This window comes from Triturus cristatus, chromosome 8, assembly GCF_964204655.1.
Source record: "Triturus cristatus chromosome 8, aTriCri1.1, whole genome shotgun sequence".
NCBI lineage: Eukaryota > Metazoa > Chordata > Amphibia > Caudata > Salamandridae > Triturus > Triturus cristatus.
In genome coordinates, this window is record NC_140591.1 from 1,178,531,056 (window position 1) to 1,178,549,307 (window position 18,252).

The 18,252-nt window shown below is 42.3% G+C and overlaps 1 protein-coding gene across 1 annotated transcript in view; it reads right to left on the reverse strand.

Moving 5' to 3' along the window:
* The window catches only part of LOC146805567 (cohesin subunit SA-2-like), a 627,511-nt gene that overhangs the window by 89,820 nt on the left and 519,439 nt on the right, over positions 1–18,252 (reverse strand). The window lies entirely within an intron of this gene.

Consider the following 18,252-nt stretch of genomic DNA (forward strand, 5'->3'; position numbering starts at 1 on the left):
GGAGCGATAATAAAAAGCATGTTCCCCTTTCCATTTCTCTTCCTCCCCTTGAGCCATCACTACCTCCTCCCTCGTGCATCAGTATACATAGGAGATGTCCAAACCCCTCAAAGCCCCGATCACCATGGATCGTCTTGGAACTTAGCAAGGCCAGGAGAAGACATATCCCCTCCCTCCACGCCAGGGTGCTATTTCACCTCACTCCCCTGTCCCTTAAAGTCATCGTTAATTATCGGTGCTCTCCCCACCCACCCCGGGTAGCTCTAAACCTCCAAAGTGTTCAGGAATCACCCCTCTCCGCTTCTCTGTTGATCTCCGCCCCCCCTTCAGTGTTATTTTCCATTTAGGAATTTCGACCTTTTCTGCCGCTGCCATTGAGCATCACCATTTTTCTCCACCGCCTTTCTCCCTGGGTCACTTTCAGAGGATCCATGACCCCGTTCTTCTGGATTCGCCAGACCCAGCAGCTCCACCGCTTCCACATATGAGGTGCAGTGGTGTTGCTTATTATGTAGTGAAAAAGCAATTCCAAAGGGGTAGGTCCATCTATATCTTATATGATCATGCCGTAGCCTGTCCGTGACTAGTCGCATTTGTTGCCGGCACGCCAGTGTCGCTGGAACCACATCCTGGAATATTTCACACTTAAATCCTTGGAAGGATACCTCCTCTTTCGATCTTGCTGCCTGAAGGATAGCCTCCCTCATCTTGTGAGAGTGTAGTTTAGCCAGGATGTCCCGTGGTCGCTTATTCCCTCTGGAGAACGGTGGGCCCACCCTGTGCATCCTGTCGATTTTTATCTTCATGCCTCCTGGTCCCAGAACTTCTCCAAATACCCCTAAGACAAAGGCTTCCATATCTTCCCCTTCCGCTCCCTCCTCCAGGTTCTTCAGGCAAACATTGTCTCTTCAAGCTCTATTCTCAAGATCTTCACATTTTACGATATTGACTAAGAGCTGTTCCTAGAGCCCTTTCGTCGTGTTTTCCATCTCCTCCATTTTATGCTCCATTTCTTGCACTTAAGATTCTACTATTAACGTGCGACTGCCCTGGATGTCAGAGCAGAGGGCCTCCATGAGCCCTCTAGATCCGTCTTAAGTTCCACTCTTGGTTCTTTCTTGAAGTCTCTTAGGGAGGCTAGCAGGTCTTCTTTAGTGAGCGCCATCTCTCCCTCCTGTCTGCCTCCCGTTGATTGCCCTCTTGTCTCCGTAGGAGTAAAATTGCTGGAGACTCTGTTTGACTGTGCATTTTTGGGTGGCATAGAGTTCGTAGTATCAACTGTGATGTAGCTTCGTAGGCCATTGCTTCCTCTTGTGTGCAGGACTCTCCAGGCTGGGGTTTCCTCGTCAAGCAGTGATCTTTATTGGATCGCAAGCCTATGGGAGCTATGGGAGGTTCATCACTTCTGTGTGCCTCTTCGATTGCTCACCTAAAATCCATCTCGTATATGTGTCCCCTTAACTTCGGGGGCCAGTCTGCATTTAGAGGGGATTCCTTCCGTCACTTGCGTTGTGGGGGGTCGCACCAGATCTCTCTCCTGTTGCTGGTGCACCAGCCCAATGCGTCCCTGTAAGCTGGAACCTTCTTCTTCAAGATCACCTCCTCCCTTCGATCTATCCTTGCGGGGGAGCTATTTCCCTTCCGCTCCCTGTGGGTCTCCGCGTCGTGTAGTTTCACTGCTTGTGTGGCTTACTTTCCCCCTAGTGGTGCCAGCAACTGTAGGTCGGTTTCAGGCTGTTTCATGCCCCTGGTACAGTAGCCATATTGAGGTCAGGCACCCAAATGCACAGCTATCTTTCCTACGATGCATCCAGATGTCGCCATCAATCAGGGTGGGCTTCTGAATAAGCTTCTATTAGCCCCTGCAGACTCCTCTAGCACCGCCGGTACCTGTGTTGAAGGAGCTCGTCGTGGGGTCAGCCTCCAAGTGTGTCCCCACAGCTTCTGACTGCACCAGAGGGGAACCTCCACTCCTCCTGCAGGGCTTCAGCTGCCCGTTTGGTAGTCCACGGGCCCGGTTTCAGTTTCAGGTCCGCCGGGCCCGTACTGCAGGGGACCTCGCAGTCCAACACTCCCTCCTTCACAGAGGCAGCACTCTTGTCGTTCCTCCCGGGGGGAAGGCGGGTGGCGGGAAGCCCAACCATTAGTAGCTCAACCGGTATTCTGCCGCTACCCTCTGCTCTGTCCAGCCCACGATGTGGCGCTGCGACATTCCACAAATGTCTCCCCTCCTCAGGGCCTTCCACTGCACCACAGTCTTACGCCACCCCGACGATGACGATGCTTCGCCAACTGCGATCTGGTGAGTTTCTAGCCCCACTTTGTTCTCTGGCTTCCCCGGGCTAATACCATGTCAGGGAGTCACCTCTATACATGCCGTAGGTGACTTTTCTCACTTGCTCGCCACGGAGCCTCAGCGGCTCAGGTCCGCTTGGCCATTTTGGCTGGCCACGCCCGACCCATCTTTAACATTTGAATGAGTATGCACATCATTGCAGATGTAAAGGATCTCACAGTATGTGAAATGTTCAATATAAAAAAGATGTGCTTGAAAAAACTTCTGCTGGAAATCTGTCCTCACTGCAGGCTTTCCCATTATGAAAGTTTGCCACAACTGCTGCTGTCTTCCTTTGAAATGGGTTGAGAAAGCATAATCACGTTTTGGACAGAACAGATATAGGGAGATGAGATTGAAATTCTGTGATACCATCTACTCAGATTAGTATACCTTCTTAAGAAGATTTTTTTTAAATCTTTAATTTATTCACTGTCTCTTGTCTCTAAACCAGTATGTGGATCAAAGTTAGCTTGCACCACATTTGTGGACTGTCTTTCCTTAAAAAGTAATTTATCAGAAAATTCTCACCTGACCTTTTGTTCCTGAACCAACAATATTTTGTTGTATGTAATGGACTGGTAAATCTTGTTTTGCTTTTTCCCAATTCAAGGCTATATTCTGACAACTATATTGTGGAATAGATGTGCAAGGAATTTTTTTAACGAGGTTGCTAGGTTAAGGATTTTTTTTTCCAGTTTCCTATGAACAGAGGCTGCAAAAATATATATTCTTTGTTGTTGGTGTTCTTGAATGCCTCCCAACCTATTGATGTGTTGGATGACCAAACGTAGTCCAGAAATAACAGTGGGATTAATTTCTTCATAGATGTTGGAAAAGCTTGATTCTGTCATAGAGTTTTATTGGGGTACCATTTCTTAAAAAACACAAAGAACTATCTTGGGTCTAAGAGTGAACAATGATCACAAGTGACAGAGGTTAGTTACGGTAAACTCCCACTAGGAAAAATCCCGGAGAGAGCGGGCCCCCCTTCCCTGAGTTGTTACCAGGTTGAGGTGAGGGTGGATATCCAACTATTTGGATATACCCAGTAATACCGAAGACATATGAACTGATTACTGGTGTAGTATCAAAATTTATTGTTCGTTTGTCTAAGCACCAAATAGCAGCAGCTTGTTGTTTACACACGGTCCTGAAGAAAGCCCTGATACTTCTCTACAGATCAATAGGGCTGAAACATGTTGACCTTTTACATCGAGCAGTTTAAAGCTCTATACTGCTCTATTTGCACTGCTTTTTAACCCTGATGGTGAAACCTACAAAATAAAAATATTTTGGTTCTCACCACTCAGTTTTAACTTCACCACACTCTTTTTCCTAAATTAGCTTATTGTTTGCGCTGCTGTTTTCTCACTCCACTCACCGCATAAGGGACTAAAAAGGATCTCCTTTCTATATGGCCTCATCTTTACATATAACATCCCTGGACTCCTCCCTCACAGTGAGGGGGTTGTAGCCCTCGGTAGAAGTAGGTTTTTCCATCGGGAGAAAGAACTCAATGATGAAGCATGTCACCTAGGGTGAGTGAGGGTTCCAGTCCTATAAAGGGATTTTTCCTAGTGGGAGTTTACCGTAACTAACCTCTGTCACTTGTGATCATTGTTCACTCTTAGACCCAAGATAGTTCTTTGCGTTTTGTAGTAAACTTGATTGGGGTATTACTATCTTGCAGGTCTATAAACTTTTCTCCCTTGGACCCTCCCCCATTGTTGTGTTTTCTGTACCATTCCTAAAACACCTGCAGAATATCAGATGCCTTATTGAATGAGAAATCAGAAAGTAAACTATTCTTAAAATTGATATTTTACAGAAATTAAAATTTAACCTTAAACATTAGGATTGCGTTGACACCATGCATCAGCCCAAGTTCATGTTTAAACTGTGCAATAGCCAAAGAGATTTTAGGTGTAGTTTGACCTTTGCTGGAATTAGCGGAGTCTACTCTTGGAGTGTGTTCACAGCTAAAGCCTCTACTAACTATCAGGAGCAGCCCAGAGAGCTGTCAATTCTAACAAATCCAATAAAGCTAGATTGTCTTCACTAGAGACACAGTACCCCAATACCAATTATATTGGGTTCATGCCTATCTCTCTAGTTGGTCCACCACCTAGGTGACTATATACACTTTGAGGCCTTTTTAAAAACACTTACTATTCCTCAATGCGCTACAGACAGAGGCCTTATTAGTATGATCAATACATTTGAAGGAAATGTTTTTGTGACTGTAACATTAAATGATTTTTCTGCAAAAGAACTCTGATTTCTAATGCAAGACCTATTTGCTCTCTGTTTTCGTGAGTTATGAGCCATTCACATTGTTGCTAACTATTCTACTGAACTGTATGCTTTGGTCAAACAATTGGGCTATTGGCTGCATATCTTTCTTTTCTCATTACTCTATCAATTTCCCAGTGCTTCATTAAGAGCTCTAGAACTGCAATCTGAAACTGATGACCATCAAATAAATTGGTATTAGTGCAACCTGAAACCCTAATTGTAACCTTCTCCCACTTTTGTGACCATACCACCCTGATGACCCCTCAGACCTCATCCCTTCTTACCAGCCTCTTTATTACCCTCTCCCAGTTCCCTTTACCATGTCCCTACCTGCTAAAGACACTCCCTCTGCCTGGCTGTGGAGCCCTGTTCACCCTAAGCCCACATCCCAGGACTGCCCTTATACTTGTGGTGCCACAGACCACCACACATCATTGCCCACACCAGCCCCCTCCCAGCATTTAATCAAAACAAATCAAGAAAAATCTAGGTGACTAGAATCGAATAGAATGACATTTGTGGGTGTTGACACTAACAATCCCTTTCTAAATCTAGGAAAGATGTCAGCTAAAGGGTAAAGAAGGATTAATAAAATATTCAAAAAGACAGTAATATAATGATGCTCTGTATAATTACGCATAAGCAGAGCATGAGATTACCTTTGCCACCTAGCAGTTTCTTAAAAGACCGTAGGCTGAGCATTAACTTCTATGAAATGTAGATCTTTCTTACTGTCCAGATTTGAGGTTTGGATGGTTAGATAATCAAGGCTTGGTCTCCGACTGTAGGAAAGTGTGAGTGATTAACTGATTGAATTCCTAGCGTCTTTTGGATGCTTCATATGACATATACATTTCCATTCTTTATTCACACAATCTTTTAGTTTGGATATCCTTGCGCACAATAGTCTCTTCGATTCTGCCTTCAAGGAAGTTTAACAGGTTTTACATTCAGCATTAACAGTTGGCATGGGATCACTCTGCTGATGGTCAAGTTACCTCTAATATTTGGCAAACCATGCTAATTTCTCTACCATCATAATGTCTGCACTACTATCCTCCCAATGCTCTGGGGTGCAAATCATGCACATGTTGCTCCACCTGGATCTGTTCTCCAAATCCTTCTGTTTATATTTTATCTCAGCCAGGTGTTTGGAGAGAGATATTGCTTTCATCTGCATTTCAAGACTACAGTCTTCCATGTTTGACATGCTTTGTTCCAACGCTTCTGTTGCATAGATGAAACATTCTTAAGCTTTGCATCAATTTTTCTCAATTCACTGACTGAAGAAAGTGATCATTGCATGTTGAGATATTTAAATGTATTTAATTTCCAAAAGAATGTTGCATAGTATAGCTTGGAGTGAAGCGTCTTCTTTCTTCTGGCCCCCTTAAATGGCACACATGGGAGAAAAGTGCAATGAAAGTGAAGGTTGTCCAGAAACTACTTGAGGTGAACCTGCCAAACTGAAGGCATAAATCTAAATTGAGAGGAGATACAACTGAGCCTACACTACCTCGTATGCTCACCAATACAGCTGTCTGCATTGGTGCACTGCAATCTATCAAAATAGAAGGTGTTCTAAACCTAAATGCACTGAACTTCCAGAATGCAAAGCAGCCTTTTCCAAACGTGACTGGAATACTGGAGCACTTCTGCCAGGAAATGTATGGCTGCCTCTTTTTTCCACCAATTTGCACATCTGTACGTAATTCAGAGATACATGAGGACAAGCCCTAATTAGTTTTTTCTTTGTAGCCTTGTCTGATACATGCCTATGGATGGAATCATCCCGGGATTTTGGTGAGATTCTGTGCAGTTTTAAAAATAATGGCAGATAGAAGTTAGAGTCTGGAACGTTTAGGCTTCTACTGTTGCCCAAAAGATTTCTCTGGCTTTGTTTAATAACGCTACCAATTTTACTAGAAATGAGAATCAACTGTTAGAAATCCTTGGGCAGTTTGGGCAGTTTCTCTAATGGTGAGCTATTTATTTAGAAATGTGTTTATTGAGGTTTAAATGACATATATCACATCATGAAGCAGAATAATGTACAGTTACAGTTGACATGTAGTAAAACAGTCATATTAGTGTACCATTAGCTGCAATAATAAGAGCCTCTCGCAGTCCCCTTCCACACTGAAGGCCCCTACGACAGTGATTACAATTGCTGAATCGCTATGCATCCTGAATTCTTACCCCATGCGGGGAACTATAAGGTAGAGGCATTACAACTGCGTTCACTTTCCCGTAGTGGTTCACCCTAAACAGATAACCAATTCCTTTATCAGTAACAAGACTACGCAGTCGGGAAACTATCACCCTGCAGAGTAACAACTATAAGAACAACAGCAGCACTCGGTGTTTGTCTAAGCTTCCTCCTCCCATCGCCTCCCGGAACCTCCTCTTCAGCCCCGCATCCCCCGCTCAAGGTACCATACAGCCAGTGTTGCGTGTGCTCCAATGTCTCACTATTCCGACCAAAGCTACGATACCATGTGTTGCCGCACTCCGTCGGGCAGATCAACCCCTCGCCAGCTAGCGTGGCTCCCTCAGCTTACCCCCCATTGTCCTCTGTGACAGCCGCTCCCAATTGCAGCATGGACTGCAGCAGTGACTCCCATTGGGCCGCTATGGGTGTCGTCCTGAGCCCCAGTGTTTCCTCCCTCCGGAGGGCAACACCCTCCGCCGTTGCCCAGACCAGAAAGGAGCCGCGCCATGCCTTTACATGTGGGGGGGCATCCGCCTTCCAGCGCTTGGTGAGGAGCCGCTTTGCCATTACAAACCCTAGGTCTATGAATCTAGAGGTGACCTTTGTGGAGGGCGTTCTGTGAAAAAGATGCAGCAAGTAGGATGACCACTCGAAGGGGACATCACGCCCCGTGCACTCGCAGAGTGCGTCCCGTATTGTCTGCCAGTAGGCGCTCAAAACGGGGCAGCTCCACAGCATATGAATCAGGTCAACATCCGGCTCTGCACAACGGGGGCAGCATGCATCCGTACGGTGGAAGTATCTGTTAATAGAAGCGGGCGTGAGGTACGCCCTGTGCAAGATGAAGAATTGGATTTGGCGGAAGCGCATGTTCCAAGGAACTCTCTTCGGACCCTGTAGCACCCTGTCCCACTCTTTGTCGGTCATGGGGCGATCGAGACCCGCTTCCCATTTTCGACGTAGCGACACCAAGCTTACCGCCGTGTGCGTACGCAGAGCCGCCGCAAACCATTTAACCAGGTGTCTATCTCTAATGGTGAGCTATGTGGCCAATTGACAAATAAGGATTATGACTGCACAGTCTTTCTTTATCCTTTCCGTCTGTGGCCATTGTTATAAGTGTAATCTGAGCTCTGCTATTCTATATTTTTCTTTTGATTTCAGCACTACATGGGAGTGCATGCGCTTTCTTGTTCTTTTCTCTTCTCTAATGTGTGCTTTCTTTTCCCAGCTCTCCATGGTGTTCTCTTCCTCGCCAGCTTGCCCGTTGTTTCCTCCCTACGCTGTCCTGCTCAGCTTTCTTTTATTACCCCGGCCCTCAGGGTTAGTCCATTGCACCCATTCTCCTCCCTGCTCACCAACATCAGTGCCGTTCACTTCCTTCCAACCCCACTGCTAACCCAAGCTCCTCCATTGTTCCATATGCATCCATGTGCCCTTTTTGTTAATTAAATATTTTTTTTTATTGTACTTTTCAAGAGTGTCTAGCAGCTTCAAATATTATGCCAATCCAAAACAGGCATCCACAATCTTAGAACAATAAATTGGGAAAATAATCCCTATCTGCCGCTGTGTCAAGCTGTATGGCTGCACATGCGTGGTGACACATGCACGCACAATCTTCATCATGCTGGGGACACTACATTAAGACACGTACGTGCACATGGTAACACATGCGCACATAAAAAGGCTAAACTTATTGGCTTTGTCATTGCTTGTTTTCTAATGCATGAGGTTGTTCTTGCTGCTTTTTCTTGAACCAGACAGTGTTATTTACTTTTTTTTTCTAAGAGGCAGCCAACATAAGCTACAAAAGAGACAGTGTTTTGTATGATATAGGACAGTCAAATTCTTATTTTGGTAGTAGTAAATATGAGCAGCTTGCAGGGGTTGACCCTTAGGATGAGCCCCCACCAAAGACCTCATATATAGTTTAACTTGGAGCTCCCATTGACAGAAGTAATCTCAGCAATGTAATTAATATTAATTTAAAATAGCTCAGTGCAGATTTGCAGATAATTTATACCGGTGCATGTTAATTTGAAAATGATAATTTATGTTTCAGTTTAAAAAAATATATATATTATCTTACCATGATTATCTTTCATTTGCAGTGCATGAAGCAACATATTGGTCCAGTCAAACCTTCAAAGGAGTAAAATAACACAGTAGATGCATACTCAACAAATTCTAAAAATGTTTTTAGCTAACCGTCACTCTACTCTAACCAAATTGTGACACTTCGCTAGAAACATTTTGAGCACGAACATGAACGTTGAGATCAAAATAATTTCTAAACCTGGCAAGGCTGCACAGTTAATTCAAAATTATGGATCTATGTCTCCTCAATGATGACATGAACATTTTTAAGAAATTTTGTATAAATGGTTTCACATACATCATTCAAAATCATAAAGCTTTAAAAAAGGCTCAAGGGCTGAAAACAATTACAAGAACATAATTAATAGGAATAAAGCAGACGAATAAAGCAGACTAATGTTCATTAAGTTAGAACAACAGTCGAAATGTAATTACTTTTATGCAACTACAATAAAAAAGCTTTAAGTTGTTTTTCATCTGTGGCATAGATCCCAAAAAGGCATATGACATGCTACCTGCTTTTTTCCTTCCGCGATTGAGCAATGTTTTAATATTATGCAAAGGTATAATGCACAAGAATAATGAGAGATGTGTTCCAACCTGCTGAACCATCCTGAGGTAACATGGGCTGGCCACACTCTCTTTGAGCCATACAGCTCCAAGAATATGGCGATTCCCATGCAGCTCAACATTTGAAGTTTGACAGTGATCTATGAAATAGGCTCTTGCAATGGCAATTATTTGAGGCACTAGAGGCAGAATTCTCCTTGCAACTTGGCAAGCTTCTATGCAGGTTCCAGGGTAACATCATACCTCCAGTGTCCATCATCCCTGTGCTGCACACCACTCAGTTCTGTGGATGAAGAGTAGTTTATCATCCTTATATTGCAGTCCTAGATGAGGACTGTGGCTGACAAGGGTATTCATGGCTGGGGAGTCAGTGCCCCAGCTGATCCCTAGGTGTTTAGAACCTACTATTGGAAGATCCTTTGCATTGGCAAGGAAAGAGAGCTAGTTTGGGTATGGTGAGAAGCATAAATCCCTATTTGGCGGTTCCGACTGCCAGTCTTTTCTTGTTGGTACATTTGTGGCAGGCATTATAATGTTGCAAATGCATAAACTATTACTCCATAATTTCAACAAGAGTCCTGGAAAGAATTTCCTCAAAATACTGCTGAAATCCAAGCTACAAAGCCTGCAGTAGTATGATTCAATAAACAGAAAGGGGAAAATATATGAAGTTTTAAGAAAATAATCAGGTTGGTGTGGTAGTGTATGACATCGCCTGCAATACACATATCCACTTTGCCTAAGGTCCACCATATATCTGCTTACAATACAAAATAAAGCGTTTAAAGATTTGTCATGTAATGATATTGAGAACTGCAAGAGACAACCCACATTTATCTTATGGTTGGGTCTTCTTGTTACAAACACATCCTGGTCTTGTTTCCATTTCAGTTACAGTAGTTCAGAATTTGGTTTTCATACGTTACAAGGATGCACATGCTTCACAGTGAAAATGCTAGATGTAAGAAGGACAAGTAATGCCCTTTCCGTTCTGTTTGTATCTGTTAATTATTTCTTCTGGTCCTTCTCTTGCCTCTTTAAAATATTCCCCAAAGCATCCCCCTTAATCGTTATACTTCTTCAGTTCGTTCCTCCTTCTCCTTAACACCTTCACTTTACAGCATATCTCATTTCCTCTTCTCGTTTTTACTTACTTGCTATGAATTTACAGCCTTCCAGTGTTTGTCTATCTATTATTTGTCAATGTTTGTTAGATTAAATGTGATTCAACTTAATAATCTGGGTCCACCTGAAATATCATGATGGTAGAATTGGGGTGAATTGTCTCTCTAGCTACTTCGGATATTCTTTTAATGATCCTGGTTCATTACGCTTCAATGACCCTTTCAACTGTGCACTTTAGGGAGCAAGAGGAGGCGGATTGAATTGACAATGGATGAGTCCCAGAATCAGATGGAAGCCTTGAACTTTGTAAATGCCTATACATTGCCAGGTACCTTCAAGAGACAGTGCTCTGATGAAAAAGGTATATGGTTATTAGGTATAATTACAATTGGCAATGACAGACCCTGCAAGTCCCTAGTAGAGCAGTGGGTATTCAAACTACCTATAAGTCTCTAGTATATAATAGGGCAGTCGGGTTTAGAGGTCCAGTAGATTTCCCGCACTGGAGTGTGCACTGCTGTGTGCCTGCTGTCATTTCTAAAGGCAACCCTGCTTTGCAGAATGTCTTTAAAAATAAATTACATGCAAATTCGACTTTAGTGGTACAGGTACTAACAAAGTGGTATTGGAACTTATTTTTACATATAAGTCACCACTAAAGTCTACCCTAGGTGCCCCAGGGGTGGGGTGCCATGTAACTATAAGCAGGGACATTATAAAAGATGTTTTATTTGCCCTGTTGAGGAAACAACCGCCAATTTTGTTGTCCCCCATAGTAGATTATTAGCTCCATAGGCTAACATTGTATGCTAGTTACAAATAACTATTGCTAGGAGGGGGCTAAATAATGCCATTCAAAGACTTAAAAGATCGAAAATGATAAATCCAACAACCTGCAACTGTTGAATGTATCATATCCAGTACAGAAAATAAGTTATAGACCTTTCTTTTCTGTGAGCCAACATCCAGCCTTTAAGTAGACCCTCCTGATTGGTCAGCTTAGCCAGGCTGCTTTGATGAGGTGATAAGTGGCCACATAGAGCAGAGGTTATCTGATGGGGAGAGCTTTGCAGCTGCAGAGGATGGGTCAGAAAGTGGGTTGGGAAAATAAATCAGGGCTTCAAAGAGAGAGCAGGACGGTAAGGAATGCCAGGCCTACCACCCCTTGTTCATGTAACCCAAACCAGATGGCAAACCCGGGAATGGAATTTTCAAGAGGTGTAGGGGGAGTGTTAATGGAAATGAACTACCCCAGTGGGTTAGTTTAACCAGCTCTTACTCCAAAGAGGAGAAAATCTCCATCTTGAATTTTAAAGTGCAGTGCTTTGTGAGTCAAGAATATGCCACATTTTGGAGGAGCTGTCATGCTTTTGGGTGGCACCCAATATCTACATTGGACAGGGGTGCCCCCAGCTTGTTGTCCCTGATCATTGAATACAATTGTGGAAGCTACATAACTCACATTTGCTGCCTGAAACTACAAGTAGAAGGAGTTCCCTGCTGGAACCTTGGTCTGCACTACACAGGATTGCTCCCTGAAGGACTGCTCCTGTTGCACACTTTGAACTACAGCCCTGAGGATTTTGCCCAGCTTCAAAAAGGATTAAGGAGTTGACTCCCTGAAAAACAACAGGTTAACAGAGCTTCCTGCACCATCTCCCTCAAGAAGTTCCCAGCCTGGAGTGCTTCCAGTGGACTTTATGGAGTTGACCAGGTGCATTGTGGGAACTGTAGTCCAAACTTCCAAGGACCATCTAAGAGCTTCTAGACCCTTTGGACACTATGAACCGTCAAGAGAAACTTCAGGAAGAAGTGCCTTCTAGAAGTTTGGAGGAGCTTTAGGAAAAAGCTCCATAAGTGGACCAGACCGATGTCGAGAGTCAAGCCAACTACTTTCAACCGCGACACGGATTTCAGGTTTGTCCCACTGAAGGCTCAGGAGCTCCAAACTTCCAGGATTTTACTGGGGCCTCGTGAAAAAGTAATCCGATGATGTCGCATCGAAAACGGCCTGCTGGATGGGACCGCACAATGTCGAGAGAAAATCCTCCAGAAATGTTCCTAAGTCCGAAGGTAAAATTTTGTTTAGGGTCTCCCGCTAGTGGACCTAACCAGGGCTCCATCGCGGTCGGCCTCAAACTTTTATTTTGTCCTGGTCAAGCGTGACCAGACGTCCCAGGTTGGAGCTATATGTTTTTAAACACTATAAAGTGGTTAATCTTTAAAAAGTCATATCTCTCCACATCCTGAACCTCCTGTTTCAGCGCCATTGACTTGATAGATTGCTATTTATTGTTGACGTTCACTATTCTGCCTGCCATTTTTCGCTGCTGAGAACTTGATTGGCACCTGATCCTTCTATCCCTTATTGTAAAATGAAAACCTTTTATATCCTGGTTTCCCTCTTGGGCTGTTCGGTGGACAAGAGAATACTAGCATGGAGAATCTGCTTCCCGAGGTGCTGCATGTGATTAAAATCTGTTTGCTGTTACTTTCACTGCTTAGCGGCCGGCCCCGAGGGTTGTAGGCCCATACTTGTCTTTATTTGCAATGTCAATAAAGGTTTTTCAAAAAAAAAAAAAAAGTCATATCTCTGGTTCCTACATTGGATTTTTGTCGATTTGGTGTCATTTTAAAGATACAAATATTTCCTATTTGTGTAAACTGGTATGGGATTTTTATTGTGTGTTGTGTCTTACTTATTTAAGGTAATGGTGTATTCAAATGCTTTACATACCTGTCTCCTGAGTAAAGCCTGCCGGCTCACAGCCACCAACCAAGGGTTGAGCCAGGAGCTAATGTATTGAGATCTTGCCTGGACCTTATATTGCTGGGTGGCCTTATTGCTAGTTGTAGGTGCAAACTTACTCCTAACAATAACCGATCCTCCAACAGTTATGCTGTTACTACAGAAAGGTTTGTAGGGCAGTTTAGAGAGCTCTGCTATTGCTTCTTGAGAGAAATCTAAGCAAAGCTCTCTTTAATGACGGGCAATGAACATTATAAAGACCAACCAACCTCATGTTCCAATTATTTCTCAGTCCCTGAACTCCATTTCTTTAGTAACTACAGTGCAGGGCAGAGGTGTGAAGTGAAAGTAGGTGGTTTTCATGCAAAAAAATCATAACAACTCATAAATAGAACGGAAGTAGGAAACAAAGCGTTGGTACATTTAAAGTGTCACAGCTTGTTGGAGATTAACTTGCTACCCAAAAGTAGTCACTCAAATTGAGAATTGTCCTACAGGGTCTTAAAAAATCTGAATTAATAAATACCACCAGAAATCAAAATTTGTAGCACAACAATTGATATCCTCTTGTGCTCTTATATTCCCTGGGATGATTATCAGACATTATTGAATGATCCTTTACCTGTGGTTAGTGTTATTAAATTGCCCACCACGTCAATGTCACAGCACTTCGACCCATAGCTGAAGATAACAGAGAGCACTGATGTGGATGATTGCCTTGCTGAAAGCTCAAATTAATTTTAGCAATTAACCACTTGAATCGCAGTGGTGTCACTAAAGTACTTCAATATTATCATTGCCTACTGGAGATGAAAGAACAAAAACATGTTTTAAATGTGATTATGGATGTCAAAACAGATTTGTCAATGATGGTATTTGGTCAGGCAGAAAACTGAAATCACTGGAAGCAGAAACAATCTGCCGCTTTCAAACAGGTCAAAAATGATATGTAGACAAATCAGCCACTCTTTACTTACTTATGAATAGGCCATATTTACAGAAGTGTGTTAACTTAGATGGTGAAGGGAGACGTAATTCACTGAGGATTATGATTCCTAATGGGAACAGCTGTGATAGGCTTGATTATCCAAGAGCAGAAAACCAGCATTCAAGTTCACTTCATTTTCTAGATGCCATCAATAGATTCCTTTCAGGTTTTTAAACTGTTGTTGAGCTGAAGATTCTCTAGCTAATTAAACTTATACTCATGTCCAAATCTATTGATTAATTTGCAAATAAGTACACTTCTGTGCTTTTCCTATCGCTTTCATTTTTATAACGTAGCACAAGAGAGTTTGACAAAACAGCGACTCAAATGAAATCAAAGTCAACAGAATCAGGAGTATGAAAGACGATATTTTAGTTAATTTCTCAACATAATATGGTATAGAAGATTGAGATTCTATTAGTGGTATCATTCAAATATAAAACAGTCTTAAGTTCGATCTCGAGCTTGGTGAAAAGCAATTTTAAAATAAGTTTGACCCTTGTTGGTTTGATGGGGGATATAGAAGGGGCCAGTAATCCCTCTAAAAAGCCTTTCAATTTAAGTCTCCGCATTAGAAACCTGGAGAATTTACAACAGTTCAAAACTAGAGTCACAAATATAAAAGGCTCTTCAGACTTAAAAATCAGATTGGATTTATTGTGAGTTTGGAGGAAATGGAGAAGGTGCTATGGTGTGTGATTCTCAATGCCTTTGGCACTTACTAGCAAACAAATATGCTTCTTTGCAGTTTTCTCCAGATCATAATATACAATAGAGAGTGCAGGCTCAATATTTGGAAAAGTTGTTAGGTAATTTTAATGAAACTCATGAAGTTACTGTAAAAGTTGACATGGAATATGCCCATGAGAGTAGAATAAGGAAGTCTCAACTTGCTAATAAGGTAATTCAAGAACCAAAGAGCCCTTGGCTTAGATAGCATACCTTGCACAGGAATAAACAGAGTTCCTTTGTAGTGGAACACGCTTCACTGCACTCTTTTTCAATTTATAGTATGCAATGGCTGTATTCCGTTACCCTGGTCTGTAATTCAACCAATATTCAAGAAGGAAGACAGGTTTTATCAAGGAACATGCTTGATCGTCCTTAATGTTAGAAGAAAAGTCGTTGTAGGTTTCTTGTTTTACAAAAGAACAAGTGAGTTACTTCAAATTATATGGTCACTTGGGAGCAGGTGGGTTTTAGTATCGAGGTAAGCCCTGTGTCAAACTGTGGACTCTTACTCAGAAGTCGCCAATAACTGCTAGTGGAAGTCTTTTTATTTTGTTGATGTTCAAGTGGCATTTGACACTTGACATGAAGTTATTATGTGACAAGTTGCTGAAGCTGGGCATTCCGTGACCTCTTACATTGAGCCCAAATGCAACAAGATCAACATGTCACTCATTCATCACTAACAATGACAGAAAATCACCCAAGCAGGGTGTTTGCTTGTTGCCCTCTTTTTTCGCTGAACCGTTATGACATCCTTAAACGCTCCCAAAACTCTGCTTAGCTGTCCCCCTAAAGCTGGATCTTTTGATAGATCAGGATTGGGTTGCACAGGCAATAAGATCTGATGGGCAAATATACACAATTAATGTCTTAAAAGCTCAAACCCTTGTTTGTGGCAAATCTAGATGAACTTAATCCTGGTTCTTGGGTGGTAAAAATAAAAGCGGTCCTTTAGTATTAATTCTTGGCGGTCACCTTTAAAGGCTCACTTTCATGGAAGTCTTATCAGGGTTTAACAGCATGTGATGTATCTATTGGATATTTGATGATGTTTACAATTATGTATGGAGGTCTGTCTATATCTCTAAGGCTGAGAACTTAAAATAGATCATTAGATCTTATGTGGTTTTCTAGACACTCTATTTGGGTCCCCTCCTAATTCCGACCAACTGGATGGTACACTATTAGAAATGATCCAGGGTCTTTTCTCAGTGCACTCTTTTACAAATACTCAAAATGGAATTATGGCTTCTATAAGTAAATATCACAACAGAATAGCAATTCCCCCTTTTCTATCATTATTTGTATTAGAAAACAACTGAGAAAATTGGAGTAGCCTGCTGTAAGGAAATGTGGACCTAGCATGAGAAGGACTGTATCAAAACCAACTGCTGAAGATTGCTGCAAATAACAAAACTGAGGAAGTCTCCACACCCTCCTATCCGGAGTGTATGATAAACAAGATACAATTGAAGAGATGCTCATATTTGAAATCTTAATTGTGAGACCTTAATTATGCAGCAGACGCACGTTTGTTATGACAATATACATAACTAAATGGTGTGTTAAGCATGTGATTGCCGTTTGTGGATAAACCTTCTTTAGGTTATTGAGGATTGTGACTGTGTACAGACGAATTATAGGTTCTTTACAGAGGTACAGGTATCTCCATATGTTTTTACCATGTGCAAACGAGTTCAGTGGAACAGTAAAATATAACCCTCACAGAAGAAGGAAAAGCTGGTTGTATGGTAAGTGATTAGAGCAAAAAACCACCCCTTCTGGCATGTGTGGACTGTGGTAGGAATATAGCTGAAGTAAGGAAGGTGTTTGAAATCATGAAAAAGAGTAGGCAAATATAAACATACTGAAATCTGCATAATCATAGAGGCTATAATGTAAAAATCTACATGCTGGTATTTAAGATGAATAGAACACTTGACAATGGCCGACCAGGATGTCAGGAAGAGCCTGAGGTCACACTTTCAGAACATTACTGGAAATATGGCCTTAGGTGGGTACTCTAATCATAAGCATCTTGCCAAAAAGGGAAAGAGGCCCAGTTTTCTTTTTGCTAAGCTCAATATCAAAAGCACTGTTCCTGGCATGCTGCCAGGTCTAGTCCGATTCAAAGTGGTCTCAAAGAATGTACTGATTGGCAGAACGGGTGCATTCTTTCCACAAGCAAAATGCATTATTTGTGGAAAATCACTTGGAAAAGCAGAGTGTATTATTTGTGCTATATTTTCTATGGTCCTTCTTTTGAACTTTTATATTTACATAATACCATTCAATCTAGATATTTTGCTGTATCTCTTTTATCCTGCACACCCTGCTCTCAAAGCAAGACTGAAGAACAGGTTCGGCCATTGCTATCTAAGCTTGATTGACGGGCCAGGTTTTAAAATATTTCCTTTATCAGTGTTAGGACTCAGCCATGAGAAGATGGATGAGCAGAGTGTTCCAGAGCTTGGTCGTCCGTACCGAGAAAGACCTGTCACCTCGACGAACCTTGGCAAACCTCGGGATGCGCAGGACTCGCAGGTGGTTAGATCACAAGGCTCTCTCCTTATGGTACTGGCTAAGCCTATTCCGAACATATAATGTACCTTTGCCCCTAATGGCTCTGAATGCCAATGTCAGGGCTTTGAACTCAACCCTCTTGGCAACTGGGAGCCAATGAAGCTGCTTCAAATGAGGTGATGACGAAAGGGGTGATGACGGAAGGGGACCCGCCGTTCCAGGCCCTATCAAATTTCAAATGTCCTCCTTTAGTATTTGCAATAAACCATTCCCTAGCCGAAACATTCTCACCAGTCTCATAATCGAGTAAAATTGAGTGGATCTCTTCTCTTCCATTGATAAGTAATAGCTAGTTTCATTGTTACCAGACTTTGCCAGTTCAATGCTCGCTCAGTTCTTGTGATACCCATGTAACCAGCCAGTCTCAATCCCAATAGCACTACATCCTGATATTCATGTATGAGTATACCAAAATTTCCCTAATCAACTTTAAAACTGATTTCCGAAAGGGGGTAAATTCTGGGATAGCTCAATTGGATGTGTAATATATTACCCCTGGGGCTACAATCCCTACAACAGTTGGGAATAGTATTGGGAAATATGTAGGTAAATATAGCTGG